Here is a 19199-nt window from a genome sequence, read left to right as displayed (position 1 = left end):
TTCCACAGGTAGGAAAGACCTCCTGTAGCGTGTGGTGCAAGTCGATGGTCTCACTCTGTGGCTGAAGGTGCTCTAACAGGACCTCAGTGAGGCATGCAGGGGGTGGGGGGGGGGGGTGTTGTCCAGGATGCTGAGCAGCTTCCTCAGCATCCTCCTCTCTGACACCTCCACCAGGGACAGGGACACCTGGGTCCTCTGTCCAGGGACCCAGGACAGAGCCAGCTCTCCCGGTGAGCTTATTGACTCTCTGTCTTCACTGAAGCATCACCAGGTGCTGGAATCAGTGTGCTGGTCTGTGGAAACTAGATACTGCAGCACCTCAGCAGGTGGAATTTGTGTTTTACTATTCGGCATCTTCTTTCCCACAGTGTTCCTCTCTGCTGTGGATGTAACACTCCTCTAGAGACAGAAGCCAAAAAACTAAATCTGACATCACTTCATTCATTCTCTGTCACTTATCTCAGTCCAGGTCAGGTGGCAGTAGATCAAGAAGGCCGAGTGAGTCAGACATCAACTATTTGAAGATCTCTATATTCAAATCCAGCAGCTGGAGAAGGACAAGGCCACACCTACATTAGACCAAGCTGCTGCAGATACGAGGAACAAGTGACCCAGAAAGTCAAACGTGGTTCTGCCGCTTTTAAAGTGTGATACACCAACATTTGTCAACTTTGAACCCAGTGAGTCAAAATTTCACATTCTTCAGAAAGTATTATTTAAGTATTTCACATTCTGTTTAATGAATATTTTAGGCATTTCTTGATGTGTTCACTTAATTTTCCTTTATCAGTCATCTTTGTATTATCAATTCATTTATATTTATTGTCATACATTGAAATGTAATCAAATGCAAATACGTATATTGTTTATTTGCCATGATTTAGAAATCCAGCAGGTCAAATGTGGACATTATATCTGTAATGACCTTTGACTCTGGTTTGGTGTTAAAATGTGCTGAAAACTGACTGTGTATCATGTAAATCTGAATATAAGCTGTTTGCACTTTTGTTTCAAATCACATTCTTTTTAGGATTGTTTTGATTCATTTTTATGATGCTGTTATTTATGTAGTTTCCTATTTTAATTTCAGACAGTTCCACCTGTTCTATAATAAATATATCCTATTCACATGCACAACTCAGAGGGAAGCATTTTTCCTAAAATTTGTCATAATTTCCCTCAGCATTTTCTCCTGTGCTGAGTTGGAAAAGGAGAAGAGTAGCATGTACTCAGGAAGAACAAGCAATCAATTTCATTCAATTTCAATTTATTCATTTTATATCGCACAAAATCAAAACAGAGTCACCTCAAGGCACGTCAGACAAAACAATTCAGAAAACAAAATAAAAATAAAATTAACTAAAAGATTAAAAAGCATAGTAACATAATAAGCCAATATGCTAGCCATACAAAAGAGAAAATAAGTGCATCTTAAGTCTGGACTTGAAAGTCTCTACACAATCTGACTGCTTTATAGACACAGCGAGATCATTCCACAGAACAGGGGCACGATAAGAGAAAGCTCTGTGACCCGCAGACTTTTTACTCACCCTAGGGAGACAAAGTAGTCCTGCATCCTGCGAATGCAAAGCCAGGGCCGGTACGTAAGGTTTAATAAGATCAGCTAGGTAGGGAGGTGCCAGTCCGTGAACAATTTTATAGGCCAGTAGCAAAATCATATCTTGAAACATGCACCTTAAAAAAAAAATACTACATATTGTTATATCATGGGAAGGTACAGGTACTTACACCTCAGTGGATGCACCTACTGAGGTGTTACCCAGATTTACAGATTCTGATGGTATCTCGCTAGGTGCGCTGACGAAGCTAATGACGTCTATTAAAGCACAACCTGTTTATTTGATCCTATACCAACAAAACTGTTTAAGGACCTGTTGTTGTGTGGCTGGGGTGCCTGGCTGGCTTTTGTTTCTGTCTTCTGTTTTTCCTTCCAGGTGGCATGCGTTCAGGACTGAGTGGCCGATGTGTGGCTGAGTTATTAGGACCTCACCCTGATCACCTGAGGCTGGTCATGTGCAGCTCATCAGGACTCACAGCTGTGGTGCATCTATGTGGATTGAGGCATGGTTACATTTAAGTCTGGAGTACACAGTGTGTATTTGCCAGAGACTCGACCTTGTGACCAGACGGGTGAGATCGACGTTCGGAGAACCATCTCATCATCATGGACGCAGAGACCGTACCAGGTTTGATGCCATGGTCTGTGAAAGAGGAGGGGGTGAGGTCTCACGCTCGTCAGCACACTTCCTGAGGTACTTTAGGTTTTGTGACTAACATGAGTAGTCAGTAGATATGGTGTCCCTCACACCTTATTATATTGAGCTGTTATGTTAGTCATTTAATCATCTTCCACTGCAGTGGAGAATTGAACTGGGTGTTCCATGCCTGTAGGGTGGGAAGCTGATTGGTGATTAAGCCAGGAAGTGTTTGCTGATTATGTACACCTTTGAGTGGTCTCTCTGTGTGTGGAGTGGTGGACTCACATTATGGTTTCTTCTTTCACAGACTCGGTTGGTCGCGGCCACCTGGGGGGTGTCGGCGGGGTCCTTGGGTCCGAACTGTTCTGGCTCCGGACCGTTTGTGCTGCTGGGAGCGCACCGTTTTTCCACCTCGCCAGACCGCGCACTTATTTCTGGCTTGCCTCTACTGGTGGTTGGCTCTCACTGCGGTATTGTATCACTTCCTGTTCCGGAGCACAGCGGTGTTTTTCTGTATCTGTTAGCTGTTTAATCTGCGCAGTTAAATTGATCTAGTTATCTAGATTACGATTTGTTTCCCAGTGTAATCTTTACGTGCCTTAACTAAAGCACTCCTTCTGCTGAATCACCTCTAAATTATTCACTTTGCGTGTTTTTAGGAATCCGCTAGGTTAGCGTAGCTACTAGCTCTTAGCCGATTTAGCATGGCGGCTTCTCCTGTCTCTCCCGCACTTTTCTGCTCTGGGTGTGAAATGTTTAGTTATTCCTCGGCCTCCTTTAGCAGTAACGGTACTTGTAATAAGTGTAGCTTATTCGTAGCTTTGGAGGCCAGGCTGGGCGAATTGGAGACTCGGCTCCGCACCGTGGAAAATTCTACAGCTAGCCAGGCCCCTGTAGTCGGTGCGGACCAAGGTAGCTTAGCCGCCGTTAGTTCCCCCCTGGCAGATCCCAAGCAGGCTGACTGGGTGACTGTGAGGAGGAAGCGTAGTTCTAAACAGAAGCCCCGTGTACACCGCCAACCCGTTCACATTTCTAACCGTTTTTCCCCACTCGACGACACACCCGCCGAGGATCAAACTCTGGTTATTGGCGACTCTATTTTGAGAAATGTGAAGTTAGCGACACCAGCAACCATAGTCAATTGTCTTCCGGGGGCCAGAGCAGGCGACATTGAAGGAAATTTGAAACTGCTGGCTAAGGCTAAGCGTAAATTTGGTAAGATTGTAATTCACGTCGGCAGTAATGACACCCGGTTACGCCAATCGGAGGTCACTAAAATTAACATTAAATCGGTGTGTAACTTTGCAAAAACAATGTCGGACTCTGTAGTTTTCTCTGGGCCCCTCCCCAATCGGACCGGGAGTGACATGTTTAGCCGCCTGTTCTCCTTGAATTGCTGGCTGTCTGAGTGGTGTCCAAAAAATGAGGTGGGCTTCATAGATAATTGGCAAAGCTTCTGGGGAAAACCTGGTCTTGTTAGGAGAGACGGCATCCATCCCACTTTGGATGGAGCAGCTCTCATTTCTAGAAATCTGGCCAATTTTCTTAAATCCTCCAAACCGTGACTATCTAGGGTTGGGACCAGGAAGCAGAGTTGTAGTCTTACACACCTCTCTGCAGCTTCTCTCCCCCTGCCATCCCCTCATTACCCCATCCCCGTAGAGACGGTGCCTGCTCCCAGACCACCAACAACCAACAAAAATCTATTTAAGCATAAAAATTCAAAAAGAAAAAATAATATAGCACCTTCAACTGCACCACAGACTAAAACAGTTAAATGTGGTCTATTAAACATTAGGTCTCTCTCTTCTAAGTCCCTGTTGGTAAATGATATAATAATTGATCAACATATTGATTTATTCTGCCTAACAGAAACCTGGTTACAGCAGGATGAATATGTTAGTTTAAATGAGTCAACACCCCCGAGTCACACTAACTGTCAGAATGCTCGTAGCACGGGCCGAGGAGGAGGATTAGCAGCAATCTTCCATTCCAGCTTATTAATTAATCAAAAACCCAGACAGAGCTTTAATTCATTTGAAAGCTTGTCTCTTAGTCTTGTCCATCCAAATTGGAAGTCCCAAAAACCAGTTTTATTTGTTATTATCTATCGTCCACCTGGTTGTTACTGTGAGTTTCTCTGTGAATTTTCAGACCTTTTGTCTGACTTAGTGCTTAGCTCAGATAAGATAATTATAGTGGGCGATTTTAACATCCACACAGATGCTGAGAATGACAGCCTCAACACTGCATTTAATCTATTATTAGACTCTATTGGCTTTGCTCAAAAAGTAAATGAGTCCACCCACCACTTTAATCATATCTTAGATCTTGTTCTGACTTATGGTATGGAAATAGAAGCCTTAACAGTATTCCCTGAAAACTCCCTTCTGTCTGATCATTTCTTAATAACATTTACATTTACTCTGATGGACTACCCAGCAGTGGGGAATAAGTTTCATTACACTAGAAGTCTTTCAGAAAGCGCTGTAACTAGGTTTAAGGATATGATTCCTTCTTTATGTTCTCTAATGCCATATACCAACACAGTGCAGAGTAGCTACCTAAACTCTGTAAGGGAGATAGAGTATCTCGTCAATAGTTTTACATCCTCATTGAAGACAACTTTGGATGCTGTAGCTCCTCTGAAAAAGAGAGCTTTAAATCAGAAGTGCCTGACTCCGTGGTATAACTCACAAACTCGCAGCTTAAAGCAGATAACCCGTAAGTTGGAGAGGAAATGGCGTCTCACTAATTTAGAAGATCTTCACTTAGCCTGGAAAAAGAGTCTGTTGCTCTATAAAAAAGCCCTCCGTAAAGCTAGGACATCTTTCTACTCATCACTAATTGAAGAAAATAAGAACAACCCCAGGTTTCTTTTCAGCACTGTAGCCAGGCTGACAAAGAGTCAGAGCTCTATTGAGCTGAGTATTCCATTAACTTTAACTAGTAATGACTTCATGACTTTCTTTGCTAACAAAATTTTAACTATTAGAGAAAAAATTACTCATAACCATCCCAAAGACGTATCGTTATCTTTGGCTGCTTTCAGTGATGCCGGTATCTGGTTAGACTCTTTCTCTCCGATTGTTCTGTCTGAGTTATTTTCATTAGTTACTTCATCCAAACCATCAACATGTTTATTAGACCCCATTCCTACCAGGCTGCTCAAGGAAGCCCTACCATTATTTAATGCTTCGATCTTAAATATGATCAATCTATCTTTGTTAGTTGGCTATGTACCACAGGCTTTTAAGGTGGCAGTAATTAAACCATTACTTAAAAAGCCATCACTTGACCCAGCTATCTTAGCTAATTATAGGCCAATCTCCAACCTTCCTTTTCTCTCAAAAATTCTTGAAAGGGTAGTTGTAAAACAGCTAACTGATCATCTGCAGAGGAATGGTCTATTTGAAGAGTTTCAGTCAGGTTTTAGAATTCATCATAGTACAGAAACAGCATTAGTGAAGGTTACAAATGATCTTCTTATGGCCTCGGACAGTGGACTCGTCTCTGTGCTTGTTCTGTTGGACCTCAGTGCTGCTTTTGATACTGTTGACCATAAAATTTTATTACAGAGATTAGAGCATGCCATAGGTATTAAAGGCACTGCGCTGCGGTGTTTTGAATCATATTTGTCTAACAGATTACAATTTGTTCATGTAAATGGGGAATCTTCTTCACAGACTAAAGTTAATTATGGAGTTCCACAAGGTTCTGTGCTAGGACCAATTTTATTCACTTTATACATGCTTCCCTTAGGCAGTATTATTAGACGGTATTGCTTAAATTTTCATTGTTACGCAGATGATACCCAGCTTTATCTATCCATGAAGCCAGAGGACACACACCAATTAGCTAAACTGCAGGATTGTCTTACAGACATAAAGACATGGATGACCTCTAATTTCCTGCTTTTAAACTCAGATAAAACTGAAGTTATTGTACTTGGCCCCACAAATCTTAGAAACATGGTGTCTAACCAGATCCTTACTCTGGATGGCATTACCCTGACCTCTAGTAATACTGTGTGAAATCTTGGAGTCATTTTTGATCAGGATATGTCATTCAAAGCGCATATTAAACAAATATGTAGGACTGCTTTTTTTGCATTTACGCAATATCTCTAAAATCAGAAAGGTCTTGTCTCAGAGTGATGCTGAAAAACTAATTCATGCATTTATTTCCTCTAGGCTGGACTACTGTAATTCATTATTATCAGGTTGTCCTAAAAGTTCCCTAAAAAGCCTTCAGTTAATTCAAAATGCTGCAGCTAGAGTACTGACGGGGACTAGAAGGAGAGAGCATATCTCACCCATATTGGCCTCTCTTCATTGGCTTCCTGTTAATTCTAGAATAGAATTTAAAATTCTTCTTCTTACTTATAAGGTTTTGAATAATCAGGTCCCATCTTATCTTAGGGACCTCGTAGTACCATATCACCCCAATAGAGCGCTTCGCTCTCAGACTGCAGGCTTACTTGTAGTTCCTAGGGTTTGTAAGAGTAGAATGGGAGGCAGAGCCTTCAGCTTTCAGGCTCCTCTCCTGTGGAACCAGCTCCCAATTCAGATCAGGGAGACAGACACCCTCTCTACTTTTAAGATTAGGCTTAAAACTTTCCTTTTTGCTAAAGCTTATAGTTAGGGCTGGATCAGGTGACCCTGAACCATCCCTTAGTTATGCTGCTATAGACGTAGACTGCTGGGGGGTTCCCATGATGCACTGTTTCTTTCTCTTTTTGCTCTGTATGCACCACTCTGCATTTAATCATTAGTGATCGATCTCTGCTCCCCTCCACAGCATGTCTTTTTCCTGGTTCTCTCCCTCAGCCCCAACCAGTCCCAGCAGAAGACTGCCCCTCCCTGAGCCTGGTTCTGCTGGAGGTTTCTTCCTGTTAAAAGGGAGTTTTTCCTTCCCACTGTAGCCAAGTGCTTGCTCACAGGGGGTCGTTTTGACCGTTGGGGTTTTACATAATTATTGTATGGCCTTGCCTTACAATATAAAGCGCCTTGGGGAAACTGTTTGTTGTGATTTGGCGCTATATAAAAAAATTGATTGATTGATTATTTGTTATTAATTAAGCACTCACTGTTATGTCATTAAATTCTGTTATCCTTTGAACCGTGCTCTGCTTATTTTATGCTGGGTCCTAATGTCAAACGCTGGTCGGTTCTCCGACTGCGTCCGACACATAACAGTAGTCTCTGGCCAATACATCACGGACCCAGCGGTAGCAGGGGCGGTACTGTGCCGGGAAGGCGGCAGCAGACGTCAGAAGTTATCCGGATCAGTTGCGGGTGCTCTCCGCCCGGATGGTGCGTGTCGGAGAACCGATTATTGAATAGTGATTTGAGCTCTCTTGCAGCCGTGTTCCTGTGGTGTTGCCTTATCTGTGGGTTGTTGTGGAGTGTGAATAGCGACGGCTTCGCGTCACACTTCGACCGGATAAGAGGTAAAACGGGAGCTGCATGAGTGTGTCTTTAATGGGTGAACGCGCACGGCGGAGTTCTGTGGCACGGGTCGCTGTGCTTCCTGTTGTTACAGTTGTAGCCCCGTCTCCCCGGGTAAAGATAGGTACTGCGTCTGTTGTGTCAGCTTCGGCGTAATTTAGTTGAAGCACATTTTGGTTGTGTGTTACACGTAGCTGCGCACAGGGAAAGCAGCGTGAGTTGTTTTCTCGGTTACCAAAGGGTTTTTTTTATTTTTAGCACTTTGGCTCCCCCTGTTGGTGACTGAGTCACATTACCGTTATAGCTCTTAAGGTGGAACAGGTGAGTTCCATTTGTTTGAGCTTAACGGTATAAGTCACTTATTAGTTTTGTGTTGGTTCATTTTTTGTGGGGGTTTTTTGAGTTGGTTTTTGTGTGGGATGTTCTGCACTATTAGTGTTCTGGGGTCATGACCGTGCAGGCTGTCTGGAGCATAGAAAGGACCCAGGTAACTTTATGTTAGTCTTTCTTTTTATTTCTTTTGGTTTCACCTCCCAGGGTTTGATGGGATGGTCCTCTGGGGGGTGATGGGGGGGGGTAATTGGGTTGTTTTTTCTTTTTTCTTTGTTTTTTTTTTTGTTTTTGTTGTGCCCTCTCTTCTCCTCTGGCTCCAGCCGTGTGAGCTGTAGGTTGTCAGCGTTGCTGGAGTGGTGCAGTTTGGTTATGCTGGGCGTTTCCCAGGTAACCTCTGCACCCGGGAGGGGGGGAGGGTTCGGGGTGTTTTTTTTTTGTTGATTCCCTGTTCCACCTCCGGCTTCAGCGCGCCTTTGAGCCGTATGCCATCGGCGTAGCTGAGGTTTGGGGCAGTGGAATATACCCGCAGCTGGTGGCTGGTTTGGAAGTCGGAGGGGTGGCGCCGTTTTGTGCCGTCTGCCATTACCGCTGTTCCACTCCTCCCGGTTGACTTCTGGGGTATAGTCGTGGTTGGTGACACTGGACGTACTTCCAGTTTCCACTGCGCCGAGGGGGTGGGGTTGGGGTTGTTTTGTTTGTATGTTTTTTTTTCTTTTGTTTTTCCCCCCAGTTTCTGCCCTCAGGGTGTGACTGTGGTGTCCTCTGGGGGGTAAAGGGCTGTGGGTCCATCTAGCCATAGACGGCCGGGGCTGGGTCTGTTAGTCATGAGGGGGGGGCGTCTCCTGGGGTTTGATGGAACGGTCCTCTGGGAGGCGCTGGGAGTCCCCGTGGGTGACTTTGGATCCCAGAGGGACCTCAGCTGTGGTTATTACTCCTGGAGCTGGCGGGATGTCCTCTGGGGGGTGTTGGTCCATACATGTCGTCCCGGGGGGGGGTGTTAGCGTTTTTTGTTTGCAAGCTTAAGTTTGGGTTGTGTTTTTCTTTTCTCCTCTTCCCGGGGTTTGATGGGACGGTCCTCTGGGGAGGGGGGGGGGGTGGTTTGGTTGTTTGTCTTTTTTGTTTTATGACTAAACAGACTTTAAACATGGTCAAACAAAGGCTGACCGCACAGGTTCAAGAACTCCTGGCCACACCTGTGCAAATTGACTGACAGAAACAAAGGCAAAGATGCAGTCAGAGGAGAAGACGTCAACCGTTCTGTTAGATGAAGATTCAGTTGGAAGATGAATGCAGATACGGTTTCCAGCCATGGTCCCTGGAGGGGGGTGTTTTTCCTAGGCCAGGTTTGTGTGGTCGCCGGGAGGCTTCCCGTGAGGGTGGGGTGCTGTTGTGTGGCTGGGGTGCCTGGCTGGCTTTTGTTTCTGTCTTCTGTTTTTCCTTCCAGGTGGCATGCGTTCAGGACTGAGTGCCTGAGTTATTAGGACCTCACCCTGATCACCTGAGGCTGGTCATGTGCAGCTCGTCAGGACTCACAGCTGTGGTGCATCTATATGGATTGGGGCATGGTTGCATTTAAGTCTGGAGTACACAGTGTGTATTTGCCAGAGACTCGACCTTGTGACCAGACAGACGGGTAAGATCGACGTTCGGAGAACCATCTCATCATCATGGATGCAGAGACCGTACCAGGTTTGATGCCATGGTCTGTGAAAGAGGAGGGGGTGAGGTCTCACGCTCGTCAGCACACTTCCTGAGGTACTTTAGGTTTTGTGACTAACATGAGTACAGTCAGTAGATATGGTGTCCCTCACACCTTATTATATTGAGCTGTTATGTTAGTCGTTTAATCAGCTTCCACTGCAGTGAAGAATTGAACTGGGTGTTCCATGCCTGCAGGGTGGGAAGCTGATTGGTGATTAAGCCAGGAAGTGTTTGCTGATTATGTACACCTTTGAGTGGTCTCTCTGTGTGTGGAGCGGTGGACTCACATTATGGTTTCTTCTTTCACAGACTCGGTTGGTCGCGGCCACCTGGGGGGTGTCGGCGGGGTCCTTGGGTCCGAACTGTTCTGGCTCCGGACCGTTTGTGCTGCTGGGAGCGCACCGTTTTTCCACCTCGCCAGACCGCGCGCTTGTTATTAATTAAGCACTCACTGTTATGTCATTAAATTCTGTTATCCTTTGAACCGTGCTCTGCTTATTTTATGCTGGGTCCTAATGTCAAACGCTGGTCGGTTCTCCGACTGCATCCGACACATAACACCTGTGGCCCATTCTTGGGCCAACTGTGCTGGAAATTATAAATCTCTCATTAACTTCTGGATCTGTTCCTAAATATTTCAATTCTGCAGTGATTAAATCATTACTTAAGAAATCCAATCTCAACCCCAGTGTATTGAAAAATTATAGACCGATATCAAATCTATCATTTTGTTCTAAAATCCTGGAAAAAGTTGTTGGGTATTTTCTCCTCCAAACATTCTTAAAACCTTGATAAGACAAACAGAGTCGAGAAACACCAGTGAGACAGAAAGTCAAATTAATCTCGCGCGGAGTGCAGCCAGGCTGTACACCAAGGCTACACTAAAGTCTGGCCTGTGCTCCCGCTCTTTTTATTAGAGAAGCCCTCATTACATCATAAAACTTGTCCTAAGGGGGGGGGGGGGGGGGGGGGGGGGGGACAACGCGAGACAAGTTTCTTCCCGTAACATAAACACATACGTCAATAAGTGCAGCTGTAAGGAAAAAACAGTTTCTTTCTTTTACTCTTATCGTCGAAGGTCAGCACATCCCGTTCGTCTGTTGCAGTTATCAGCTGTTGTGCATCTGCCTGGAGTGTCCTGGTCTTCACACTAAGCATCACATCACAACAGTCAAAACAACCTTCAGTTCTTTTACTCCCAGTTCAGCCTGACCCCGTCATGCTTCACTCCCAGTCGTTAGCGGCTACGAAAACAAAGTTGTATAATAATAATAAGTACATCCAGCTCTTCATTCCCAGTTCAGATTGACCCCACCATGCTAAAAACAAGGTTGAATAACACGTACATTCTCAGTGTTAGGTGCAAAACAGCACAACACCGTTCTCATGAGAAAGAAGATAGGTACAAAGGTACAAATGTTTAACAGGGATAACATATATACAAAATCTTTAACATTCCCCTCCTGTTTATCGCCTGTTAAACATACAGTAGGCATCACCCAGCTTAGCACTTCTTTTTGAGATTTTCACTAAGAGGTTCATCATGGTATGTTCTATAGGCTTACACCCCAGAGGTGATGTCATCATTGTCACCATCATCGGTGTCTGGGTCACCATACTTCCATTGGTCTGGGTACAGGTCATGGGAGTCATCGTCCTCCTCGGTGTCGTCTTGCCCCAGGAGTGGATATGATGCTGGTCCCCCTCCTGGTCCTGGACTTATTGCTGCGGTTATCATTCTATTTACAAGGCCTCGGAGACATGGAATACAACAACATCCACACAATGTTAGAATTGCAGCAAACACTGCTATAGACACTAATAGTGAAGAAATCAAAGACCTCCATTTTCCCATCCCTTCCAGCCACCAATCCCAGCCTTCGGTGTTTACTCCACTGTGCTCTTTCATCTTCCTGTTCAACGTCCTCAGCCCGTCAATGGCTTGAGTGAGACTGCCATCTGCAGCTGTGTTGTTGGGAATGAATGTGCAGCATTGTTCTCCGAACATGGCACAAACACCTCCTTTCTCCGCCAACAACGTATCCAGAGCAATACGATTCTGGAAGGCCATAAGGGACGTGGCTTCTAACTGTGAATGGACAGCCTTAAATCCTTCCTCAGTCCAATTTCCTAATTTCTGTACATTGTAGTGGATGTAGTTTATTCTGTCCACGTTTTTATTAATTGAACACCACCAACAGATGGAAGATTCGAATCCAGCTGCTATTTGATCAACCAGTTTATACTCGTCAGGCACTCCTCTGGGGACTCCTATTGCGTCAATATATGTTGGATTTCCTACTCCTTTCCACTCTCTTTTTACTCTATGTCTGGCTATGCCTTTCTGCCAATCTTCAGGAATAAGAGAGGCTGCATATGTCGTAACGTCTTCAGGGGTCATGGGTATAGCTTTAACTGGTAGCAATAATGATATTAATGCACAATAACCTGACACATTTCGTGGCAGTCTGTCAAAGATTCTGTTATCACCACACCACCACCATACGTCACTCCTACCGACAGGTTTGAATGTGGGAGTACTATGGACCACATTCTTACACCAGGCAGTGTGGTTTAAGCTACCCAAAGTCTTACTTGTCCCTGTCAAGTGTACACATGTATGGTTAGCATGCCCAACTTTGCTTGAAAATAAAGGTTTGATCTTAGTCAATTTGGTCAATGGATAGATCTTGTCCCACTTAGAACAATTGTTGTTTGCTGCAATGTATGTCTGTGTCATAACAGTCAGCAGACAGTCTTTGGGTAATGCTGCCGGTATCACCTGTAATATAGGTCTGGGTCCCATACATACAACACAGTCCTTCTTTGCTGCTAGTCCTGCTTGTTCTGCCATTAAAGGCCAATTGTTATTTTGTCCACTAATTCCTGTAGTTACTACGAACCAGTCATCTGCCTTCATGTCTTTTGTGCCTTGTACGGACATCCCCTTTGCTTGTATGGACACCCCCTTTGACGTACTTAATTCTGTCAATATTGGTTGCTGTACTCTATCTGTTTCACAGAGGAAAAAATGGAAATACGGATCTTTTCCTGGTTTGTATACCCAAAGGAGGAACAACCAACAGTCTCCCTCTATATCAGGTGGGAATATGGTTCCTTTTTCTGTGGTATTCACCACTATAAACAGCTTATCATCTGTTTGATGCATTTTGAGAATTTGACTCTGGTACTTAGCCCACTCGGTTTGTGCCCATCTTGGCGTCCATCTACTCCATTCATCGGCTACCAACGTTTCCCATCTCTTATCTTGTTGATCATTAGTCATATACCATGAGAAACTATTTCCGTAATTAGTCCCTCTGTCACCATCCCTTATTCCATGGGTAAGAGCACTATATGGTACAGAGATGACCACAGAAGCATTTCTAGGAATGCAGGCTTGTACACCAAATCGGTACGCATTGTTCCTATCACAGCTATGTACTGTGGCATTTATTATCGGACTGGGGTCTTCGTTACTTCTTTTTGATCTCTGCAATCTGCGGAGGTGATCCTTATCATCATGTCCCGTGCTTATGGCTTTTAATAATAAGCCCAATCCAAGAAAGAAAAGCAGCATAACAAGGACTGTCCATGGGGTCCAGAAACCCTCGTTCTTTTTGTTTTTTTTCTTTCGCCATTTCTGCACACTACAGCACACCTATGTTCAGAACAGTGGCTTCTTAATGTCTTCTGCTAGCTTTCGTGTCTAACCTGGATCTTAACACCAAGCTCACACACTATTACTAGTCTTGTCCTACTGTTCTTACTGTTTGTCTGTGTCTGCAGAAATGACTTTCTTACAGTGAGTTAAATGAATCCATGTACTTCTTTCCCCAATTTTCAAGGCTGTGGGTGTTGTGAGTAGTACTTGATGGGGCCCTTCCCATTTAGGTGAATGCCAGTGTTTTCTCTTGATGCTTCTTATCAACACCCAGTCTCCAGGTACCACTTTAGGGTCCTCCTGTGGAGAAATGGGATCATCAGTGTTTGAAGCTCTCCCTCGTTGTCTTTCTAACATCTTTCTCATGTAATCTGCCAAATTGGCTTCCTCAGGTACATCCCAAATTTGCCCATAATATGGCAATCGATATTTTCTGCCAAACAATGTTTCATACGGTGTCAACCCCATGGTACTAGTTATGTTTATATACATTTTTACCAAATCTACACAATGTGTCCATGGTCTGCCTGTTTCCTCCATTGTCTTTCTAAGTCTGTTTTTTACTGTTCCATTCATCCTTTCCACTAATCCGGCACTTTGTGGATGATAAGCACAATGATTTTTGAGATTGACCTGTAGCGCTTCTCCTACGTATTGCACTATTGTATTAACAAAATGCGCTCCATTATCTGAATAAACTGTTTCTGGTATTCCAAATCATGGAATGATGTCTTTGCACAATGCCTTAGCCACTGTAAGTGCATCTGCATGTTTTGTAGGGAACAATTCTACCCATTTTGAGAAGGCATCAATTATGACTAAACAAAATTCCTTCCCTTCATGTTTACTCAGCTGTATATAATCCATATGAATCACTTGAAAGGGATATTGTGGTGTTGGAAATCTGCCTCTTTGGGGTCTCAAATTGCCTTGTGAGTTGTGTTTTGCACATGTCATGCATGCTCTACAATGCTGTTTTGCATATGCATCGAACCCATAAAGACAAAAAATAGATTGCAATTGCGATATCATACCCCCTGATGAGACATGCGTCACGCCATGGCTCATAATAGCTGCCCATTTAAACATATTTTTTGGCAATATGGGTTTCTTTTGTGGTCACACGTACAAATCATTTGCATACGTAGCCCCTTTATTTATCCACATTTGTTTTTCTCTTTCAGTTGCCTGCTGTTGCATGTCAGCAAGCAGTGTATGACCTAAATGCAAATCTGGAGTGGTTTCCTGTACAACAAAAATAGAAGAAGCTGCTGCTGCCTCTTTTGCTGCTCTGTCAGCAAAATAATTTCCTTTTGAAACACTGCCAGAGCCTTTGGTGTGAGCCGCACATTTGCATATAGCAATTTGTTGAGGCAATTTCACAGCTTGCAGTAGTGCAGTTAGGAGAGTGGCATGAGTCACCGGCCTTCCAGATGATGTCACCATTCCACGCTCTTCCCACAGTTTTGCAAACACATGTACTGTGCTGAAAGCGTACTGGCTGTCTGTATAAATTGATACAGCCGTACCTTTAAACAGATAGCAAGCTGCAGTTAAAGCAACTAATTCAGCTGCTTGTGCTGAAAATGACGATGGCAATGAAGCAGAATCCAATACCTCTGAATTTGTGACAACAGCATATCCAGATTGTGGTTGTCCATAAGCATTTTAGTGGAAGAACCATCCACATACACAATTGTACTGTTTGGGATGGGTGTGTCCCGGAGGTCCGGGCGTGCTTTCGTACAGACTGTAGCTACATCAAGACAATTGTGCGGCTCACCATCCTCAGGTAAAGGTATCAATGTGGATGGGTTCAATGTTGTACATCGCTCTACCGTAAGGTGTGGTTGTGATAATAGCAAGGACATGCACAAAAGATGTCTTGCTGGGGACAAAAGGCTCATGTTTGTCTGCAACAGAAGTGCAGAAACTGCATGCGGAACTTTCAGTGTCAACTGATGGAATAGAACAACATTACTGCTACTTTGAACAGCCATAGAGGCTGCAACAACAGCCTGTACGCATGGTGGTAAAGCACTTGCTACTGCATCCAATTTAGATGAGTAGTAGGCAACTGGCCTCAATTTTGAGCCATACACTTGAACCAAAACACTAGTCATGAACTTATTCTTACAATCAACTGTTTGAATGAATGGTTTACTATAATCTGGTAGTGCCAAAACTGTGGATGACACTAATGTTTGTTTTACTTTTACAAAAGCTTCCTCAGCATCTTTGTTCCATTCCAACACGGTTGACATTGAAATATCATCCTTGTACATCAAATCAGAAAGTGGACTAGTCAACTCTGCATAGCAGGGAATCCATGCCCTGCAGTAATTTGTCAGTCCAAGAAATGACATCATCTGCCTTTTGGTTTGTGGTTTTGGAGCGTGCAAAATTGCTTCCTTCCTGTCAGACAGGATCGTGCGCCCAGTGGCTGATAATTCATGTCCTAAATATTTTACTTTATCCCTGCACAACTGAACTTTGTTTTTACTCACTTTGTGGCCATTATCAAATAAGACACATAATAATGCTACTGTGTCAGTTATGCAGTTTTCTCGTGTGTCAGAGGCAATCAAGATGTCATCAACATACACCAATAGTTGGCTATCTGCCGGTGGAACAAAATTGGCTAAACATGCTCATGCTTTCATCCACACCTGTTGGACTTCAGGTCCACTAAGGTGGTAAGAACTTCTAATGTTTTCTATATCCTGCATAAATCCCTCAATATCGACATGTGGCGATGGTATCATGTCGACTGCTGCTTTGATATCATCAGCATTCCATGTTCGATATACGAGCATGGTTGATCGCTGTCCTGCTGTTCCTGCACGAGGATTTGGTACTTCTATCATAGGATAGGCACCTCCCTGGTCACTGTGTTCCACCATGGGAGGGGCTGTGGGCACTTTCGCTTGACTGCGTGTTTGTGGTTTTTCTGGTTTTTCACTTTTTACCTTAGGTTTTACTGCCAAATCATACTGTGGTGGCGGCACATCGTCATCCTCTGGTAGAGGAGGATATAAAGGTGTTGTTGTCACCGACGATCCAGCCGGCGGTGGTTGTTGAGGCTGTTCTGGTTCTCTGTGCTGAATTATCACATCTTCTTCTGCCTTACCTACAGCTTTCTTTTTCTTTGCTCTCTCTAATCGTCGCTTCTCTGCTCCCTTCCGTCTGTTCTCTGCTTCCTCCTCCCAAAATGCCACTAAATCTGCCCCTACTTTCTGCATCTTTTTCTCATCACCTTTATGTTCCTGTTCTAACTCCTTCTTTAGCTTCTGTATACTGATCAGGTTCAGTCGTCCGTCAAAGTCATGTTTATTTATCCAGGTCTCCAATTTCTTTGTTGCTTTTGGATTTTTTGCTTCCATAAATTTCCAGTCGTCAGTTGATAAAGTTTCCTTATTTTTAGACGTCTTACCCCCCATTTTTATTATCCCTTGTTATAATTTGGACTTCAGACGGGGGCACACCTAGGGTGTTCTAAATCTGAAGTTTTCACACTTTCTTTGGACGTGACAATTAATTTGCCGTCGTGTGGTTGATTCCTTTCACCTCCCCGTAGGAAGCGGAATCACTTGCCTCCGCATCCACACACGGTTGTCACTAACGTTGTCCAAAGTATTACACTTTCACACAGTTATTCTATTTACACAAAACACTATTTACACATAAAAACACTTTTAATAACCGTACGCGTATTCTTAGGCCAGGGGAGCTCGCCCTCCCGTGAAATTTAACTAATGTCCTGCATTAGGGGACTCCGCCGTCCCTGCCAGATTTAACTGCTTTTTTACAGTGCACGTATTTCTACCCGGGATTTCCTTTACGTATTAAAACAGAGGAGTCCGCACCCTCCTTCGGAATTTAACTACGTGCGTCCCTCGCAACCGTAGAGGAGTCCGCCCTCCTCGCGGATTTTAACTGCTTTACATTAACAGACGATTCCACGCCATCGCTTACGGAGTTTAACTGTTTTATGTGATCTGATCACCACTCACTCAGTACTGTTACAAAGAAATTCTACTCACTGACTCGACCTCCTGTCTGTCTTCTTCGGGAAAATCTCATCAACCAGACGATGCCAACGGTGGTCGACAATTGCAGACACGATCAATCGATCGGACCTTGGCCAAGGATTTACGTCTGGACTTGGCGACCTCCGCCGGACACCTCCGGTGTTGTTGAGATCCCGGACGTAGCCCCCAGTCAATGTTGGGTATTTTCTCCTCCAAACATTCTTAAAACCTTGATAAGACAAACAGAGTCAAGCAACACCAGTGAGACAGAAAGTCAAATTAATCTCGCGCGGAGTGCAGCCAGGCTGTACACCAAGGCTACACTAAAGTCTGGCCTGTGCTCCCGCTCTTTTTATTAGAGAAGCCCTCATTACATCATAAAACTTGTCCTAAGGGGGGGGGGCAACGCGAGACAAGTTTCTTCCCGTAACATAAACACATACGTCAATAAGTGCAGCTGTAAGGAAAAACAGTTTCTTTCTTTTACTCTTATCGTCGAAGGTCAGCACATCCCGTTCGTCTGTTGCAGTTATCAGCTGTTGTGCATCTGCCTGGAGTGTCCTGGTCTTCACACTAAGCATCACATCACAACAGTCAAAACAACCTTCAGTTCTTTTACTCCCAGTTCAGCCTGACCCCGTCATGCTTCACTCCCAGTCGTTAGCGGCTACGAAAACAAAGTTGTATAATAATAATAAGTACATCCAGCTCTTCATTCCCAGTTCAGATTGACCCCAGCATGCTAAAAACAAGGTTGAATAACACGTACATTCTCAGTGTTAGATGCAAAACAGCACACCGTTCTCATGAGAAAGAAGACAAAGGTACAAATGTTTAACAGGGATAACATATATACAAAATCTTTAACAAAAGTGGTTTCGCGACAGCTCGTGGACTACCTCACTGAGAATAATCTTTTTGAGCCACTGCAGTCTGCTTTTAGAAAATATCACTCCACAGAGACAGCACTTACTAAAGTAGTGAATGACCTTTTGCGAGCAATGGACTCAGATACCACTACAGTCTTGATGCTGCTAGATCTTAGTGCTGCGTTTGATACTGTGGACCATCATATTTTACTCAATAAGCTGGAGAATCACTTTGGGATTACTGGAACTGCTCTTGCATGGTTGAAGTCATACCTGTCCAGTCGTTCTGTGTATTGTGTAATGGCACCTCCTCTGATCGTAGGGACATGAAGTTTGGGGTTCCGCAGCAATCCGTTTTAGGCCCCCTGCTTTTTTCCCTTTATGTAGCACCCCTTGGGAATGTACTGCGGCGCTTTGGGATTGCCTTTCATTGCTATGCTGATGACACCCAATTGTACGTGCCAATAACTGCTGGTAATCTCATTCACATAAAATCTTTGGAAGATTGCCTTGTATCAGTAAGAAGTTGGATGTTTAGTAACTTCCTACTTTTAAATTCTGTTAAGACTGAAGTTATGGTTCTTGGTCCAGCGAGGTATCGGCATCAATTTGATCAGCTAGTACTTAGCTTAGGTTTGTGTGTTATATATCATACGGATAAAGTGAGGAACCTTGGAGTAATTTTTGATCCTATGTTGTCCTTTGATCTGCACATTAGAGACATTACGAGGACTGCTTTCTTCCATTTGCGAAATATAGCGAAGATTCGTCCCATCCTGTCTATGGCTGATGCTGAGACTTTGATTCATGCATTTGTCTCTTCTAGATTGGACTATTGTAATGCTCCATTTTCTGGCTTACCGCAGTCCAGGATTAGGGGTCTTCAACTGGTTCAAAATGCTGCTAGACTTTTGACACAAAGCAGAAAGTTT

At 44.0% G+C, this 19199-nt stretch overlaps 1 protein-coding gene across 1 annotated transcript in view; it reads right to left on the bottom strand.

The window, feature by feature from the left end:
* The window catches only part of LOC117505039 (NACHT, LRR and PYD domains-containing protein 3-like), a 241888-nt gene that overhangs the window by 193115 nt on the left and 29574 nt on the right, over positions 1–19199 (bottom strand). The window lies entirely within an intron of this gene.

The sequence above is a fragment of the Thalassophryne amazonica genome, chromosome 23, assembly GCF_902500255.1.
Source record: "Thalassophryne amazonica chromosome 23, fThaAma1.1, whole genome shotgun sequence".
NCBI lineage: Eukaryota > Metazoa > Chordata > Actinopteri > Batrachoidiformes > Batrachoididae > Thalassophryne > Thalassophryne amazonica.
This window is presented reverse-complemented; position numbering and strand designations above follow the sequence as displayed.